This window comes from Ovis aries, chromosome 24, assembly GCF_016772045.2.
Source record: "Ovis aries strain OAR_USU_Benz2616 breed Rambouillet chromosome 24, ARS-UI_Ramb_v3.0, whole genome shotgun sequence".
Taxonomy (NCBI): domain Eukaryota; kingdom Metazoa; phylum Chordata; class Mammalia; order Artiodactyla; family Bovidae; genus Ovis; species Ovis aries.
Window position 1 is genome coordinate 39,181,031 of NC_056077.1, and position 18,375 is coordinate 39,199,405.

Sequence of the window (18,375 nt, forward strand, 5' to 3'; positions counted from 1 at the left end):
ACTTCCCTTTTCTGAGCATCTCCAAAGGCCAAGACTTTTGCTGGGACATTCCCCAGATGCCAGGCAAGCCCCTGGAATGCCAGCGTGACCACAGGCTGCCCACAAGGTCTCGAGGCTAAAGGCAGAGGGCACTAAACTGGCTCTCCGGCTGGTTGGTTTGTGCCGCTGCCTCCCCCCAGGCAGCCTCCTCCAGGGGCTTTTATCTTCCAGGGTAATTCTGTGTTACCTTCCTGTTATTGTAGGTCAGGTAGGTTAACCAGCAGGGCCTTGAGCCCCAGACAGCCACTGCCCATAGCACCCTCTCCCGAAGCTCTGGAGGCTGAGAAGCCAAGTTTCTCATTTTGAAGTCGTCTGATAGGTGCTTCCCTGGTGGCGCGGTGACGAAGGATCCACCTGCCAGTGCAGGCGAACCTGAGTCTGTGGGTTTGATCCCTGGGTGGGGAAGATCCCCTGGAGGAGGAAATGGTGACCCACTCCAGTATTCTTGCCTGGAGAATCCCATGGACAGGGGAGCCTGGCAGGTTACAGTCCATGAGGTCGCAAAGAGTCGGATACGACTTTTAGTGACTAAACAATGACAAATAGGCTTGAAACCCAGGGTCTCCCTGGCTGTGTGACTATAGTCAAGTTACTTAACCTCTCTGAGCCTGTTTCGCCTTTTGTAGAAGAGAGGCAAATCCCTCATCTCAAGGTGGTCTGAAAGTCCCTGAGGACTTGGAGCTCAGACCCTGTCCTTGGCCACCTTCAGAACCCATTGCTATCCCCAAGATCCCCAAGAATCTGTAGTTAGGGCCGACTCTCTGGCCAGCTGCCATGGCTCATAAGAGAGGATGCCGAATAACTGAAGGCTGGGACAGCAGTCCCGTGCTGACAGTGAGGACTGGGTTCTGCTGAGACGTGCCTGCTGTGGGGCTGGAGTTGGGGGCTCCTGCTTCTCAGTCAGGCCAGGGGTGGGAGTAGGTCCAGGCCTTCCCAGGTTATGCTTTTGATAGGTACAAAGACTGGAGAGCCCAGCTGGGTGGTAGCCCTGGCCTCTTGCACTGGGCTTCCTGCGGTCGAATGCACATCCTGGTCCTCAGTTTTTCCATCTCTAAAACGGGCATCATGATAGCGTCTGTCCCAGGAAAGAAGCTGAGAGGACAGGAGCCCACACAGGTGAATGGGGCCAAGGGGTTCCTGGGACGTGGCACTCAGTTTTCGAACCAGAAAGGTCTTGGGCAGATGGGGACAGGTTGGTGACTCCACACACCAGGCACCTAGATGACAGTGCCTGGCACATGGTCAGCGCTCATAAACACCAGCTGGTCCTGGGGACACAGACAGGCCAGACTCCCTCCAGCCCCCTGAAGTGAAAGAAAGTGAAGTCGCTCAGTCGTGTCCAACTCTTTGCGACCCCATGGACTGTAGTCTACCACACTCCTCTGTCCATGGGATTTTCCAGGCAAGGGTACTGGAGTGGGTTGCCATTTCCTTCTCCAGAGGATCTTCCCAACCCAGGGATCGAACCCAGGTCTCCCACATTGTAGGCAGACGCTTTACCATCTGAGCCACCAGGGAAGGTACAGCCCCCTAAGGCACCCAGGAATTCCCAGGACCCTAGTCATATAGTCAGAGCGACGGAGCACAGCTTTAGGATCCCTTGGCCAGGAGCGCAAGCCTTGTGCCAATTTGCTGAATAAATTAACATCAGATAGAGCAATGCAGAGGATGGGACATGGAAAGGAAACCTTGGATTTCCCCGTGGACAAGGGCAGGCAGGTCAAATGAACAGAATCGAGACTGAGGCATCGGGGAATCAGGTTAGTTAGTCCTGAGACTGGGGATGGGAGGGGTAGGGAGGGGGCAATACATGAAGAGGTTAATTTCAACAGGTGTGGAGTTAAGTGATTATTATTTAATTTTTTCTGAATAGACAACACATTCACATAGTTCAGATATCCCCAAACCTAAAAAGGCCTTTGTCCTCCACCTCTGTCCACTCCCACCCCACTACCTGCATAACTGCTGTTAGGCTGTTTTCTCCTCCTTGAACTTCAAAGACAAGCAAACTCAGAATTTTTTAACCTGGAGGATAACAGCTTTACAAAATTGTGTAAACCCACACTCCCATGGGTCTCAAGCCTATTTGCTGTTGTTGTGTCCAACTCTTTTGTGACCCCATGGACTGTAGCCCACCAGGCTCCTCCATCCATGGGATTCTCCAGGGAAGAATACTGAAGTGGGTTGCCATACCCTTCTCCAAGGGATCTTCCTGACCCAGTGATCGAACCTGTGTCTCCTACATTGCAGGCAGATTCTTTACCACTGAGCCACCAGGGAAGCCCCTTAGATGAGGAGAAAGGAAAGCATCTCAGGGTTTTGTTTTTTTTTTTTAATTGAAGTATAGTTAATTTACAATGCTGTTAGTTCCTGTTGTACACCAAAGTGATTCGGTCATACATATATATTTTTTCTTTTTAAAATATTCTTTTCCATTATGGTTTATCACAGGATTTTTTAAATTGAAGGATAATTGCTTTACAATGTGATGTCACTTTCCGCTGTACAAGAACGTGAATCAGTCGGGTTTTTAAAAATTATTCTTATTAGTTATTGCTGAAATGTCAGTGTAGCAAGAAAATCTTAGGTCAGTTTAGCCGAAGAGCATTTTCAAAACTGCTTGTCTGCTCCGCACCCACGTTTCCTCCTCTCGCCTTCCCCAAGTGTCGGTTACAATGGGAGCCTCTGTGTCCAGTGCAGCCACATGGTCCTGTCCGCAGACTCTACCTCAGGTCCCTCTGGGGAAGGACAGGAACACGGACACTGTGTCCCTGGGCCCCCCGGGAACCCAGGAGCCATCTGAACTGCCCGGAACGAGGGCATGGCCTGGGGAGAACGGACGTGCTTTGGCTGGGCCGCTCCCAGGCTGGCCACCGGGCGCCCTCCTGCCTGGTCTGGGGAGGGAAACGAGGCCACCAGGAGGGGCTGCTCGGCCCGCCTGAGCCCAGGTCCCCGAGTCACAGGGACTCGGACTCCTCCCTGCCCGACAGCCTCGGAGAATTTCTGAGCCTACCCACCACGGACGGGAGGGGGCTGTCCCATCCCCGGTGCATCCCCCCCCACAGAAGTCACAGGAGAAGGGACGTCCCTGATTGTCCAGTGGTCAGGTCTTGGTGATTCCACCACCAAGGGCCTGGGTTCGATCCCTGGTCGGGGAAGTAAGATCCCACAAGCCGCGACGAAATACCGTGAAACGCCACGCTGCCTGGGTTTTGCCTTAAACTCTTCCAGACAGGGTGATGAGTACGTGGGGATGACTTGTGTGAGTCTCTCTCTTTCTCTTTTTGGCCCACTCAGCCTGGCTCTGACCAGGGATCAAACCCAGGTCCTCGGCAGGGCAAGTGGAGAGTCCCAAACATTGGGCCTCCAGGGAATTTCCGAGTCTCTGCTTGAATAAGTGTTTGGACATTCCCATAACAAAAAGTTTTAAACAGGGCTTCCCTGTTGGTGCAGTGGATAAGAATCCGCCTGCGAGTGCAGGTGAGGCGGGTTCAGCCCCTGTTCTGGGAGGACCCCGGATGCCATGAAGCCACTAAGGCCGTGCGCCGCCGCTACTGAGCCTGTGCTCGAGAGCCCGGGAGCCCCAGCTGCTGAAGCGCTTGCGGCTACAGCCCACGCTCTACAGCAGGAAGCAGCACCGCCAGGAGAAGCGCCAACACCAAGCCAGCAGCGGGCCCCTCTCCCCAGCACCAAGGGAAAGCCCGCCTGGGGCCATGAAGACCCAGTGCGGCCAAAGAAACCAAAAAATTACGGTTTTAGACAGGCACACTAAGAATAAAAATAAAATCCCCTCTCTCAGTCCCCTCTCTCCCAGAAAATCGTGGTGGTGGAGGCAGGGATAGAGAGGATATACTGATTGTGCCAGCAGGGAGGCCGCAGAAGGGATGCCGTACTACGAATCTTGTGTCCGCCTGAAAGTTTCCGCAGCAATGATGGACCCAGACATTCTGATCCTGGATCTCCGCTTCTGCCTTAGTCCTTGTCCTGCGTGTGCCATTTCGTCGTGTTCGAAACTCACCCTGCCGGTCCTCTCTCTACGTTTGTTCAGAAACATGCTCTGTAGGTGGTGATGGAGAGCCAACAGGTAAATGTGTAGATAAGAGGTGTTTCTTCTCTTGGTGCACCACCCCCTCCACCCTCAAGGCTTTGTCTACCTGTTCTCTCTGGCGTGTGGAAGGGCCTCAGATTCCTAGCAGGCTGTTCTGTCAGCCTGAGGCTTCAGGCTTGATCCCCAGGGCGAATGCCTCCCTGGACAGGCTGGGCCCCAACCTGTCCCAGTGCTGGGCCCTCTCACCTGGGCCAGGGCTGCACCGTGCTGCCTGGGGGCCTCCAGCACCTTGGGCTTCCCGGCTTCTCCTGGAGGAAATCTTGCCAAGCCCCACGTCTCCTGAGACCTGGCTGCAGACCCGGGCCCTGGCGCCCACCACTCCTGAGGCCCCTGGCACTGGTCTCTGGTGGGAGTTGTTGTCATTCGGTGGCACAGTCATGTCCGATTCTGTGACCCCATGGACGGCAGCACGCCAGGCTTCCCTGTCCTTCACCATCTCCCAGAGTTTGCTCAAACTCATGTCCATCGAGTCAGTGATGCCATCCAATCATCTCATCCTCTGTCGCCCCCTTCTCCTCCTGCCTTCAATCTTTCCCAGCATCAGAGTCTTTTCCGGTGAGTCAGCTCTTCGCATCAGGTGGCCAAAGTATTGGAGCTTCAGCTTCAGCATCAGTCCTTCCAATGAGTATTCAGGGTTGATTTCTTTTAAGACTGACTGGCTTCTCGGCCTTTTGGCTAAGATCAGGTGTAATATCTGGTGAGGGGGCAGGCATTACACCTCTGCCAGTGTAGAGGAAGTGACTGCTTCACGGGGACGGGGTTCCTTTCAGGGGGACCACAGTGTTTGGGAGCTAAGTAGCGGTGGCGGGTACACAAGATTTTGATTGCGCCAAAGGCCACAGAGGGACTGCCCTGGTGGCTCAGTGGTAAAGAATCCACCTGCCAATGCAGGAGACGCAGGTTCGATCCCTGAGCGGTGACGATCCCCTGGAGAAGGAAACAGCAACCCACTCCAGCATTCTTGCCTGGAGAATCCCACAGACAGAGGAACCTGGTGGGCTACAGTCCACAGGGTTTGCAAAAGAGTCGGACATGACTCAGCCTCAACAACAGCAACAACAAAAGGCCACAGAGACTGTATGGTGTTTTTATTATTATTATAATTTTTAAACTTTTATTTATTTATTGGCTGTGCCTCGCAGCATGTGGGATCTTAGTTCCCCGACCAGGGATCTAATCCATGGCCCCTGAAGTGGAAGCACAGAGTCTTAGCCATTGGAGCGCCAGGGAAGTCCCAGAGTCACGTGCTTTAAAACACTTAATTTTATGTTATGTGATCTTTGCCTCCGTTTTAAAAAATCAATCAGTCTTAGCGGGGAACAAAGCACACAAGCGAATCACCAAGCTGGGAGGTCAAATCAGGCCTCAGGCCGGCTCCCGCCCTGCACCTCCTTCCTGGGGCTCTCCCTTTCGCACCAGCTCTGCAGTCTCACACCCTCTCCTTGCCTCCCGGGATCCCCATGAGGTGCTAGAAACCTCCCATCACGCCTGCCTAGGGTGTTGCCGGCTTTCGAGGCCTGGACCCTACCCGAGGTCCTGACTGTGGTCCAGGGACCAGGGATGGAGGTCTTGGGGGCGGCACTGGGCAGATCACAGCCCCTTGAAGCTTCAGTTCCACATCAGCAAAAGGCCAGGGTGTGACATCCTGGGAGTTTCCTGCCAGCATCATTCGGGGTTGAAGGGGGGTCCCCATGCTCTCCGAGCCTCACCCTCCCTTCTCTCTGAACAAGGTGGCCCTTGGGGTCCCTTGGGGCCCTGGGCCTAGAAGTGCCGTCCGCGTTGCAGACGCACAGATGTCCATGGCCCAGCCCACGTGGACACCCGGCCTCGGGACCCAAGCCCGTGAATGGCGTCTTTGTTGTTCCGCCCCTGTGGCCCCTCGAGGCAGCCTGGTACGGCCTGCCTCCCTCTCGAGTGCCTCAGTGGGAGGAAGCGATTCCGGGGCGGGACTCGGGCAGCTGTGCCTTCCAAGGCCACGGGCTACACCCCCAGCACCATCGGGTCAGAGCCAAGGAGGGCAGGACCAACTGTCACCCCATCACCCCGTCTGCAGGGACGACTCTGCCGATCTGGGCTCAGGGCCCTCACGTTACCAGTCGGCAAACGGAGGTCTGGACTGGGCAGGACAGAGAGGCTCGGTGTCAGCTTTTAGCAGGGACAGGCAGTTCTCAGGAGCCCAGGCCGTGGCTCTCGTCAGATTTTTTTTTTTTTAATATTAACTGAAGGATACTTGCCTTACGACAGAGTGTTGGTTTCTGCCCTACATCATGATCTTGTCGGATGTGACAAGAGGTTTGTAATACCCGGTTCCTGGTCCTAAACTGTAACCCATGTAAGTCAGGAGCCAAACCTGGGGTGGGGTGCCCAGGGCCTGACCCACGTGGTGCTGTGCGCTGTCCTGGGGAGCGGGGAATCTCACAGTTCACTGTGAGATCCAGGAGGGCCCCCAGGAGGAAGCGGTGGCCAGGCTGGGTGAATAGGAATTCAGCAGAGTGGAACTAGGTCAGCTGGAGCAAAGGTCCACAGGCTGACCTCCCTGTGTCTTTCTGAACACGTGTCCCTGCAAAGTATTTCTGTTTCTGTCATCTGGACGATGACTCCCCGAGGGGAAGGCCTGGACTGGCCTCAGCGGGCGGCTCAGAGGCCGCACCTGGCCCATCCGTCTGACAGTATGGCAGGTGCTGGGCCGGCTCTGAGGCCCGAGTGTGCTTTGCAAAGTGAGGCTGTGGCAGAGTGAGCTTGGCAAGGGCCCGGCTAATTAAGAGGGTATTAGCATCCTGGGCAGAAGCTGTCTCCTGCCAAGACATCCTTGCCAGGAGCAGGGCCGCTTCCCCGGCCGCGCCAGGCCTCAGCCTCCCCCCCACACCTGGCTGCCGCCCCACTCCTACTTCTGATAGCCTGTGCTCCCCCTCAAGGGCTCCCCCCACCCCTCCGCCGGCACCCCTGAAACCTGGCCTCAGGCCCGTCTGCTGAGTGGCCTGGTCATCCGTCCTCCCCGAACCTGCATGGAACCCTTGCTACACTGTGTCCATAAGTCCAGGGGCGTCACGGTCACCTCGCCTCCCTCTCCCAGTGGGCTCTGAGCATGATGCTGACTGTTTTTTTTTTCGCGGGTAAGCTGGGTCTCCGTTGCTACACGGATTTTTCTCTGGTTGCATTGAGAGGGGGCTACGGTCTTGTGGTGTGTGGGCTTCTCACTGCGGTGGCTTCCCTTGCAGACACAGGCTCTGATCACACAGGTTGAATGGTTGTGGCCCGTGAGTTTATTTGCTCCCCGGCGTGTGGGATCTTCCCAGACCGGGAATCGAACCTGTGTCTCCTGCATTGGCAGATGGACTCTTATCCACTGAGTCACCAGGGAAGCACCTCTGATTGCTTTCTGCTGCTGGGGAGAGAAAGAGCGACAAGCACCTCCACGGGGACAGCAGCCTCGATCCCCACCCCCGTTGCCTCTGGTCCATCCAGCCAGGGGGCCCGGCGGCTGCTTCCAGGGCGAAGCTGGCCGTCTCCCCGCTCCCAGTGCTCGGAGCCCTCGGGGGGCCCACCTCTCTGTTCAAGTCTCCTGCCTCCCTCTCCTCCTGTCTCTCTCCTCTACCTGCCAACCCCCCTGCTTATGGGAAAGACCCACCTCAAACGTCCTCCACTTCCTCTGGGGTGGCTCCTGGCTCCTTCCCTGAGCGCCCAGGGGTGGAGAGGAACTCTGACACTGTTCACACAGGTCCAGGCATCCCAGGGGTCAGGGCAGGCATCTTCGGCAGCGAGGGAAGTGTTCTGGAATCTGCTCCGTCTGATAAGGGAGCCTGAGGCTCTGGTCCCCGAGGAACCTTGCATGTTGCTTCAGTGTGCTTCATCTACGTGTTGAAAAGGCAGGTCCGGGCACTTCTGGGGCAGCCCTCCTAGGAAGCCAGAGCAGAGTCTGGGGCTTGGGGTGATGCCCCAGGGGTCAGCAGAGGAGGCGGCGGGCGTCCAGCGCCTCGGCCAGTTGTCGGGGTGCCTTGGCTCTTCCGCCCTCGTCCCCCCACCGGCGACAGCGCCGTGTCTGCTCCCGCGCCCTCCCCAGTGCCACGGCTGCGGCGCCCCCGTCAGGCCCTGCACACAGCCCTGACAAACGCACCCCTGAGGCCCGCCAGCTGCCAGGCAGCCTCGGGCAACACGGAGGGACCCACAGGCAGGAGGGCTGGAGGCCTAGACCACGGACTGCACCCTCGCTCACTCTCCCTGCAGCCCGGGCCTTTCTCAGCTCAGTCCTCCCCTGGCCTGCGGACCCTCCCAGACTCCAGACCCCAACGGTTCCGTAAGTGGGCACCTGGCCCCTGGCCCTCCCACTGCTTCCCAGAAAGAGCTGGAGTGAGGTCAACATGGCCTTTCAGGGCGTCTGGGGAATTCTGAACCCTCCTATGGGGAGGGGGGAAACTTCCACTGCCTGCCTGGCTCAGGGGTCCTAATAGCCCCTCTCTGCCCGACCCAGTGCCTGTCCAGGACTGTTTGCAAGGGCATGGTGAGGGTCCTGGGATGGGGACGAGGGCAGTCTTAGGGCCTGAGCGAGGAGCGCAGCTGCAGGGCCGTTTGCGGGAAGGGAGGGCAGGGGCGGGGAGTTGCCAGCAGGGGTGCGGCCTGAGGCTCCCCCTCAAGAGTGCCTGGGAGTCTGAATTCTGAAGGCACTGCCCTCCACAAAGCTCACCAGCTCTGCACCACTGGGGTCTTCTCCCAGGGCCTCCGTGTACAGCTGCACAAAGGCTGAGGTAGGGGGACAGCCAGCTCAAGCCCCTCTAGACAAGCTGTGTCAACCTGAAGGAAAAGAGGTCGTTCTCTTTACCAACGGTCATAGCCCCTGGTCAGGGTACGTTTTATGCCCCTAGAGGAGCACCTCCTTCTAATTCACACAAGGCTCTATGCAGGCCCGGTTTTCCCTAGGCCCTTCCAGGACCCGTTAGGACACACCCCTCTTCGGTCATGAAATCGTCAAGGCAAAAAAAAAAAAAAAAGAAGAAGAAGAAAAGAAAGCTGGGAATTTCCCAGTGGTCTAGTGGTTAGGATTCTGGGCTTTCACTGCTGTGGCCCGGGTTGAACTGCTGGTTGGGGAACTTAGCTCCCACAAGCCACCATGGTGCAGTCAAAAAAGAAAAAAAAATTTAAAAAAGGACTCAACTGGCTAAATAGCAAGGCCAGTAGTTATGGCAAGAAATAAGAAGCCTTGAAGAGGGGAGTTTCCTGGGTTGCTTAATTCTGATAATAGCTGGGAAAGGACCCTGGAACTTCCCCTAGTCCTCACACTGCCATCCTGAGTCAGCTTTACCCTCAGGTTGAGCCCCTCAGAGTCACAGAATGGCTACCAGGTCTCCGGACATCACGTTTCCCCAGCGTCATCTAAGCCAGGTTTTTGACAAACCCCTTCTCGGTGTCACGGTTTTAAGCACAGGAGATAAAATACATGAGATTACGAAGGAAGCCAACTGCATTATATTGTCAAGCCTGTTGTTTAACGGTGAAGTGCTAATATGTGCTTCCTTTTGATACATTAAATAATAACTAGCGGTAGATTTAGAATACCATTATCTGAGTCCAAATGACACTCTGGAGTTTCTGCAATGTATAGATGTAGTATGTTCTGAAACCCTAGGTGGCAAACCCACAGGGCCTTCTGGGGTTTGCGGCTCACCCCCATAAAGGAGGGAAATGCTTAATTCAGTCACTGACCATCAGGACGTGATTGTGTTCTCATGCACGTTCACAGACTCCAGACGCCCTGACTCCAGCAGCTGTAGGTGGAGGGCTGCTTTTGTAAACGGAAGAAACCTTTTCCCAAGCCCTCCTGCAGACCCTCCTTCATTCCTCTCAGCCAAGCTGACATTTCTCTCCAAATCCACGCCCACTGAGAAAGAAAGACCATTCAGTCCAGCGACTTGACTTCTGGGTAAAAGCCCAGAAGAACTGAAGGCAGGGCCGTGAACAGACATTTTGGACACCTGTGTTCACAGCAGCGTTTATTCACAGTTGCCAAAAAGTGGAAGGAACCCAAGTGTTCACTGACAGTTGAGTAGATAAACACAGTGCAGCTCATCCTTACAATGAAATATGATTCATCCTTAAAAAGGAATGAAATTCAGATACTTCCTGAATGAAATCCGGGACTTCCCTGGCAGTCCAGTGGTTAAGACTCCATGCTTCTACTGCAGGAAGTGTGGGTTCAGGTAGGGAAAGATCGAGGGCAGGAGGAGAAGGAGGCGGCAGAGGTTGAGACGGTTGGATGGCGTCACCGACAATGCACATGAGCCTGAACAAGCTCTGGGAGACAGTGAAGGACAGGGGAGCCCGGCGTGCTGCAGTCCATGGAGTCACAGAATCAGACACGACTTAGCAGCTGAACAAGGCGAACTAATATTCCACATGCAGCACGGCCAAAGAAAGAACTAGAGGTCAGCACACAGGTGGGGCAACAGCATCCAAGTGGGACCATGGGCAGCTGCGGCCACTGGGGTGCAGGGCCTCGCTCATCCTGTAACTTCCTTTCTCGCTGGAGCCTCAGCATTGTCCTCTGTGAAATGGGTACAATACCACCCACCTCACAGGGTTATCAGGGAATGTTCTGAAAAAGATATATGTCCACGGGAGGCAGCAGGGATAGAGGAGTTCAGGGTCCAGCTGGGGCTCAGTCTGGGGTGCAGGGGAGGGGATAGGGTGTGGGAGAGGCTGGCCCCTGCAGGTAGGTGCTCAGGCTTTATCCTGAGGACACTGGGGAGCCAAGGAAGGTTTGCGTGGGAGTGCTTCTGTTGACGCCTGCAGGAAGACGGAGGGAAGGAGCAATGAGGGGTGCTGAGGTGGGGGAGGAGTTACCGCATGCAGGAGAGTGAGTCAGCGTGATGGGGGTGGGGGCCTGGGAGCCCCACATCCTGAGGATCACGAGGACCGAGCAGATGCACTCAGAAAGCAGTTTCTGTTTTGCGGGGAAGAAGTTTGCCACCATCTGAGGGGCTGGGAGGGTACAGCACCAGCAGGCCTAGGCAGGCCTAGGGTGGGGGGGTCACAAGCCCCCCAGATCCAGGCTCCCCCAGCCCCAGCCTCTCCACTCTGGAGGGGACCCCACAGTTCCTCCCACTGCCCCCTCCTCTGTCCCAGACTCCCACCCATCCTGCCCCCACCCTGTGAGGCCGAAAGGCAGCTGAAGGGAAGGTGGGGTGTTGGGTGCAGAGGCAGGGAAATGCCCGCAGGGTCCACTTCCCTTCTGGCAGCTCTGGCCACATCCTGCGGTGGCCAGAGGACTGCAGTGTCTCCGGCCTGATCTCTGGCCTTGTTATGGATTTTTTGATAAAACTTGTGCAAGGCAAAAATCCTGACCAAGGAATGCCTTAGAAACCGCTGCCTCCGGGCACCTGGGGCGCTGCTGACGGCAGATTCTTGCAGCATCTGTGTCGCCGAGGAGTCAAGCTCCCTGCCATCCCTGGTGCCCCCCAGCCCTACGCAGGAGGGTGTCTGTCCACCTTCAGCAGAGCCCTTCAAGGAGAAGGATGCTAGGGCTCAGAGAGGGGCAGGGACTTGATGCCCAGCTAGTTGAGGTGGGTTCCAAACCCATGCTCTGTGAGGAGACCTCACTTGCTTGCACTCCCCGAGCCTCAGTTTCCCCTCTGTTCCTGAGATCTGCTCCAAGGGCTCCCACAGGCTCTGTGCAGGGTTTCCTAGGGCTGCAGCTGGCTTGAAGCAGCAGAAATTTATTCTCTCACAGTTCTGGAGGCCAGACAGCAGAAATCGAGGTGCCTGCAGGGTTGTGTGGAGGCTCCAGGCGACTCTCCTCCCTGCTTTTTCCAGCCCCTGGTGGCCCCAGGCATCCTTGACCTCAGTCTTCACAGGACCTCCTTCCTGGTGTCTCTCTGGGTCCCCCAATTTGATTTCCCTCTCCTTTCTCTTTCATAATATCTATTTGTGTACATATTTATTTGGCTGTACTGGGTCTTAGTTGAGGCAGGCAGGATCTTTAGTTCCAGCGAACTCTTAGTTGTAGGCATGTGGGATCTAGTTCCCCAACCAGGGACTGAACCCAGGCCCCCTGCACTGAGAGGGTGGAGTCAGCCACTGGACCACCGGGGACGTCCCCTCCCTTTCCTTTCTCATATAAAAACACCCACATCCCAGGATCATCTCATCTGAGATCCTTAACTAATGACTCCAGCAAACACCCTACGTGCACATAAGGTCACTTTCTGCGGTTCCAGGTGGTCATGAATTTACAGGCAAGGGTCACAGTTTGACTCAGCCCAGTCCAGATGTGGGCCTCGCTCAGGTGCAGGCACTCAGATTGGACTCCCTGGCATCATTCCCACCGTGTGCGTGCTGCCCAAGGCAAGGACCCGGCTGTTGTGGTGGCCCCTTCCAGAGCCTGGTTTGTTGAGTTCCCCGTGCGTGCATGTTGTGTCCACCTCTTTGCCCCTCTGTGCCCCCATGGTCTGTAGCCCGCCAGGGTCCTCTGTCCATGGGATTCTCCAGACAAGAATACTGGAGTGGGATGCCTCCTCCAGGGGATCTTCCCAACCCAGGGATCAAGCCTGCATCTTAACGTCTCCTGCAGGCAGGCAGGCAGGCAGGTTCTTTACCACTAGCACCACTTGGGTAGCCCACGGAGGACCCCACAGATAGGAAGGAGTGACTCCTTTTATCAAGTTCAAGAACAGTCAAAGTAGCCGGGGAGGTGCTGGCCAGGGGGGACTCCAGGAGGCTTCTGGGAGCTGGACATGTTCTGTGTCAGTCACAGATATAAGTTTAAATGTTCCAGCAGCCTCCTCAAAATGGTAAAAATAAACCCAGGAAATCGATTTTAATAGTGTTTTATTTAACCCATGAAGTGAAAGTCCCTCAGTAGTGTCTGACTCTTTGTGACCCCATGGACCATACAGTCCATGGAATTCTCCAGGCCAGAATACTGGAGTGGGGCCTTTCCCTTCTCCAGGGGATCCTCCCAACCCAGGGTTGAACCCAGGTCTCCCGCATTGCAGGCAGATTCTTTACCAGCTGAGCCACCAGGGAAGCCCCATTTAACCCATGAGTATGCCCCAAATATGACCGTTTCAATATATAATCAATGTAAGAGTTACTGAGAAAGTTTAGGTTCTCTTTCCCCTCCAGACTAAGCCACCTGGCCCACCTCCGCTTGGCTGAGCTGCACCTAGACGACCCCCACCCATCCTGGCCAGACAAACTTCTCCACAGATGCAGACTGAAGGTAGGTGCACTCTGCATTTGAAGAAAGACAGAGAAAGGGGGTGGAGGAAGATGGAAGGAAAGACAGAAAGACATTGTCCTTGAGTGACTGAGTCCGGGAGTCAGGACAGGGCCCTTCCATGAAGGTGCAGAGTGACGGGGATCAGAGGCCCTGGAAGGCTGTGATTCCACCGGGACCCAATCAAGCCCCTTATCTCCCTCTGCTGGCAGCCATTGTCCTGGAAGAAAAGGGAGAGGAGACGCCCAGAGGCCCCTGCCACCCCCTCCCACCACCCTGTCCAGCTTCCCCACCGGTCTCCAACCCAAAGCTGCTCCTGGAAGCCCCAGGCCCCCTCCCAGGGCAGCGGGTCCGCCTGACGATGAGTGGGGAGGACTCTGCCTCACGTTAAACAGAAAGGAATGGTGTCCCTTAAAAAGCGCACACTTGGGGCTTCCCTGGTAGCACAGTGGTAAAGAATCCACCTGCCAATGCAGGAGACACAGGTTCGATCCCTGGTCCAGAAGGATCCCACCTGCCACAGAGCAGCTAAGCCTGTGGGCCCCAACTACGGAGACGGTGCTCTAGAGCCCGGGAACCACAACTCACTGAGCCCGCCAGCCGCAATTGCTGAAGCCTGTGCACCCTAGAGCCCCAGCTCGGCAACAAGAGAAGCCCCCGCACGGAGCAACCCACACACGACAGCTAGCGAGTAGCCCCTACTCGCTCCAGCTAGAGAAAAGCCTGGGCAGAAATGAAGACCCAGAGCAGCCAATAATAAATAAGTAAAGAATTTTTAAAAAGTGCACACTTAGGAGTTTTCCAGATACAGCGAGAAACAGAGAAGACATCTTCCTTCCTCTCTCCTTTGGCCCTTCTTTCATTTCCCTTCTGGAACAAATGAGTCCTAAAGCCACTGGCCGAAGCAGAGCACAGTGGGCTTCCACAGCTCCCATGTGGGGTGCGCAGGAGTGGGGGCCTGAAGCTGGGCGGCAGAGGGTGGTGACTATGCCCTGCATTGACCGTGGAGGTGCCAGGTGGGTTTGGATTTCTGTGTTCAGGAGAGAGCATGGAGAGGCCCCCGGGACAAGCCAGGGAAGCAGAGAAAACAGGAGGAGCGTCCCTCCAGGAGGACAAGGCCACCCACGGGCTGGGGACACAGGGACAGCCCTGACCCCTCCCCTGGAGATATGCCACATGCCTCCAGCCTGAACCTAGGGGTCCTGGCCAGTGTTCCCACCACCCGCCCACCCTCGCCCAGAACTACAGAAGCACCTACGGCTCTGAAAGAGTTTAAGGTGCTTTCAGGAAGTCTGAGGTCCTGACGCCCACCCACACCCTCTGCTGGTCCCTGCTGGGCATAGGGAGGCTCCATCCTGTCTGCCCCTGCCTGGCATGCCCTGAATGTCCCCCACACCCATCCTTCCTAGGGGAGCCTGGACACTCACCCCGCCCTGCCCTCCTGGCTCCGGCGGTCCCATAGCGCAAGACCCACGGGCCCCATCAGCTGCTCCCTCGGAACTCTTGAGCCGAGGTAGCTGCTCCTCCAGGATTCCCGCTGACGGTCTGTGGACTTGGGCCCCTCACTCTGCACAGTCCGCAGGTACTGCTCATCCAACCCCGAGAGTGTGCCTGGCACCGGGCAGGGTCTCTTCTCATCCTCACAGTTTATCATCCCATTTTACAGATAAGGCAAGTTTCAAGGAGATTAAACTTGCCTGGGAGGTGGAGGTGGGAACAAAGCCTGTACACGCTCTCTAGACACCACTGCCAAGCTTCCTTACGAAAATCCCCTTCTCCAGACAAGAAAATCTAAACATTACACATGGGATTTGCATGTATGGCTTGCCTTATGTGTCAGTTGGATGGTGCTATTCCTTGGGAGCAAGTAAGTCACTGATAAAAAAATAAAATTCTAGGACTTCCCTGGCAGTCCAGTGGTTCTGACTCCGTGCTCCCACTGCAGAAGGCGCAGATTTGACACATGGACGGGAGGGGAACTCAGACCCCATAGGCTATGTTGGCTCAGCCAACAAAAAGAAAAGAAAGTTATGTACAAAGAACCTTGAGTTCTTCAGAGCTGCATTAAAATGGCTCATGTTCTGACCCTAAAAAGCAAATAAAATTTAACTGCCTCCTCCAGGCTGACTGCCTGGCTGGGGTCATCCTTGTCTCATCCTGAAGACCCTTCTGGCGACTTAACTGCTGAGTCTTAGGTGTGTGGGGAGGAGGCACAGATGATCACACCATCCACAGGCTTCTCCCTCTCTTCCCACAGCTCATTATTATTTCCTGGCTACTCTTGACTGCTGTGTGACTTGAGGCGGGTTACCTACTCTCTCTGAACTTCAGTTTCCTCAATAGTATCAGCTTCATAATCAAGTAACCTGTAATCACTGAGTCCACCCATCCCCACCCCAGCACAAGGGGCAAGGAGGCGAAACAACCGAAGGACGGGGCCTAGAGGGTAAGCTCCTAGGCGGGAACGGAGCCAGGCTTGGGGAGTGAGGGGGTGCGAGGTCTGGGTAAGGAGACCCAGGTTTTCCCCAAGGTGGAACCCCCAAGTCTGCACGTCTGAGGTTCACAACAACCTCGACTCCAGTTATTATTACAACACCTAGGTTGTGACTCATGCGGGGCGCCGAGATCAGGGTGAGGCTGGGCTCGTAGCCTGGGGACCCAGCCCCCCAAATTCCTTGGGGGTCTTGGGGTGGGGATGGGCTGAGCCGGTCCCTGTCTTTGTGCGGGAGAGGGCGTGGCCTGTTGAAGACGGACCAATCCGGGGAGGCCGAAGGTCTGGAAAGCCATTGGGGAGGCCGTGGCTGGGTCCTGGGCGTGGCCAGGAGGGAAACGGGGCGGGGCTCCTGCCTGGGGCCGTAGTTGAGGGTCCTTTGGGGGTCCTCTGAGGCCGCGGGGCGACCCCGGGGAAAAGGAGGGTCCATGGGAGGGGGCAGTGCGGGGGGGAAGGGGGCCTGGGATACAGTGGTGGGATCAGGGCGAGCAGAGGCGCCGCCGCCGGCGATGGGGGAGCCCCCGACTCTGGGCGCGACTAGGAAGGGGGCGCCCCCGGGTCCGCGAGGTGCTGCGGGGACACGCCCTGCCCACCCTAGGGGACCCCGCGTCCCTCACCCCGCCCCCCGCCACACCCCGAGTCCTTCCTCCCTTGGCAACTCCCGCTTCCAGATCGCTTCCCGCCCCGGCCGAGTCCCGGGACGGCCCTTCCCAGCCCCTTCCGTGCACAGCCTCCCCTCCCCCGCTCGCTTCCTGCCGGCGGAGGCGGCAGTTCGCGCAGCTGGAGGTGCGGGGAGCTTGGAGGCTCCTGGCAGGGCCTGACTGCCTTCCTTGTGGGTGTGGTTCCCGGAGTCCTCCCCAGCAGCACCCTAATCCAGAGCCCCTTCTGTCCTCCACCCTCCACACCTCAGCTACTGCAGCCCCCTCCCAGCCAGACAGACCCCAAGGCTGGGTGATGGCCGCATCCTCAACCGCCTGAAGAATTTCCTTGTCAGTCTCTCCTTTCCACCTCCACTATGCTTCCCAGGCAGGGCTCCTACCCCACATCCAAACCTCCCCTTCTTTTTAAGGACAGCTGAGGGTTTTCTTGGTGGCTCAGATGGTAAAGAACCTGCCTGCAATGCAGGAGACCCGGGTAGATCCCTGAGTTAGGAAGATCTCCTGGAAAAGGAAATGGCAACCCACTCCAGGATTCTTGTCATGGAGAGTGAAGCCTGGTGGGCGACGGTCTGTGACGGGGCTAACGCATGCCCCGCACACAGGTTTTCTTTCTGCTCTGTGCTCTTCCTCTCGACTCCTGAGCGGGGGCCACCCCCTGACCTCCCCATCCACAGTCATTGCTTCAGGGATGGGCCCGACCTCAGTTGCTCAATGTGGAGCGACCCGGGGCATGCTTGGCACCCTGGCCCAGAGCACTGCCGTCTGCCCCAAGTCACCGTGCCCTGTGGATGTGCCACATGGACCTGCAGCAAGCATTTGGCCATCCTGTAGGCAGAGCTGACCCATGGGGGAGAAGACAATGCTTAGAGAGTCAGAAGTTGAGCCAGAGCCCCGATCATACCATCCCTGACATCCCATTACCCCTAGATGGCTATGGAAGCCATATTTGCTGTTCTAGAAAAGATGCATTGGATTCTCCATTTCCTGCAATGTGAAGATGTTCACTGACATGTTAGCCCATCAACCCTGGGGAGATAATTAATTCTCATTTTACAGGCAGGGAGACTGAGGGTCACAGTGGCTAATGTCCTCAGTTCACTCAGGAGAGCCGGCAAAACTGGGACTAGAAGTGAGGCTTTCCTGAACCCTTTTGAGTGCTGTTTGGGCTAGATGTGTGTGATACTAGAGTGGGTTGCCATTTCCTCCTCCAGGGGATCTTCCCTCTCCAAGCATTGAATCCATTGAACCCATGTCTCCTTCACTGGCAGGCAGATTCTTTCCCAGGGAGCCGCCTAGGAATCTCATTCTCTTAGGAGATCACAAGTCCTTTCCAAGCTCTTGACCACTAGTTGCTTATCAGTTCTTTCTTCCCCAGGGGCTGAATCCATTTCAGTTGAATGGCATCCAGTTGAAAGGAGGAGGTGGGTTGGGGAGGGGAATTCCCAAATTCCCAACAGCAGGCGGAAGCAACCACAGGTCCCCCTCCACCCTGTCCTCTGCCCCACTGGAAACTTGAAAGCCCAAAGAGGGGCCAAATTTCCCTGAAATCACACAGCACCTTGGAGGAGCTGGAGACTGTGGCTGCTTTAAGTCCTTCTGAACCCAATTGTCACTAGCTTTATGGGGTCCCTAAGACATTTGGACCAGAGTGGAGCTATTTAGCTCTTGAGAGTCCCTTGGACTGCAGGGAGATCCAACCAGTCCATCCTAAAGGAAATCAGTACTGAATATTCATTGGAAAGACTGTTGCTAAAGCTGAAACTCCAATACTTTGGCCACCTGATGTGAAGATCTGACTGAAAAGACCCTGATGCTGGGAAAGACTGAAGGCAGGAGGAGAAGGGGACGACAGAGGATGAGATGGTTGGTT

At 56.1% G+C, this 18,375-nt stretch overlaps 1 long non-coding RNA gene across 1 annotated transcript; it reads left to right on the forward strand.

The window, feature by feature from the left end:
• The first annotated feature begins 7,534 nt into the window (after window positions 1–7,534).
• On the forward strand, window positions 7,535–14,142 carry LOC132658539 (uncharacterized). Its single transcript, XR_009598338.1, has 3 exons — window positions 7,535–10,563; window positions 13,262–13,358; window positions 13,832–14,142. It is a non-coding gene; the product is annotated as an uncharacterized LOC132658539 (long non-coding RNA).
• Window positions 14,143–18,375: the final 4,233 nt, after the last annotated feature.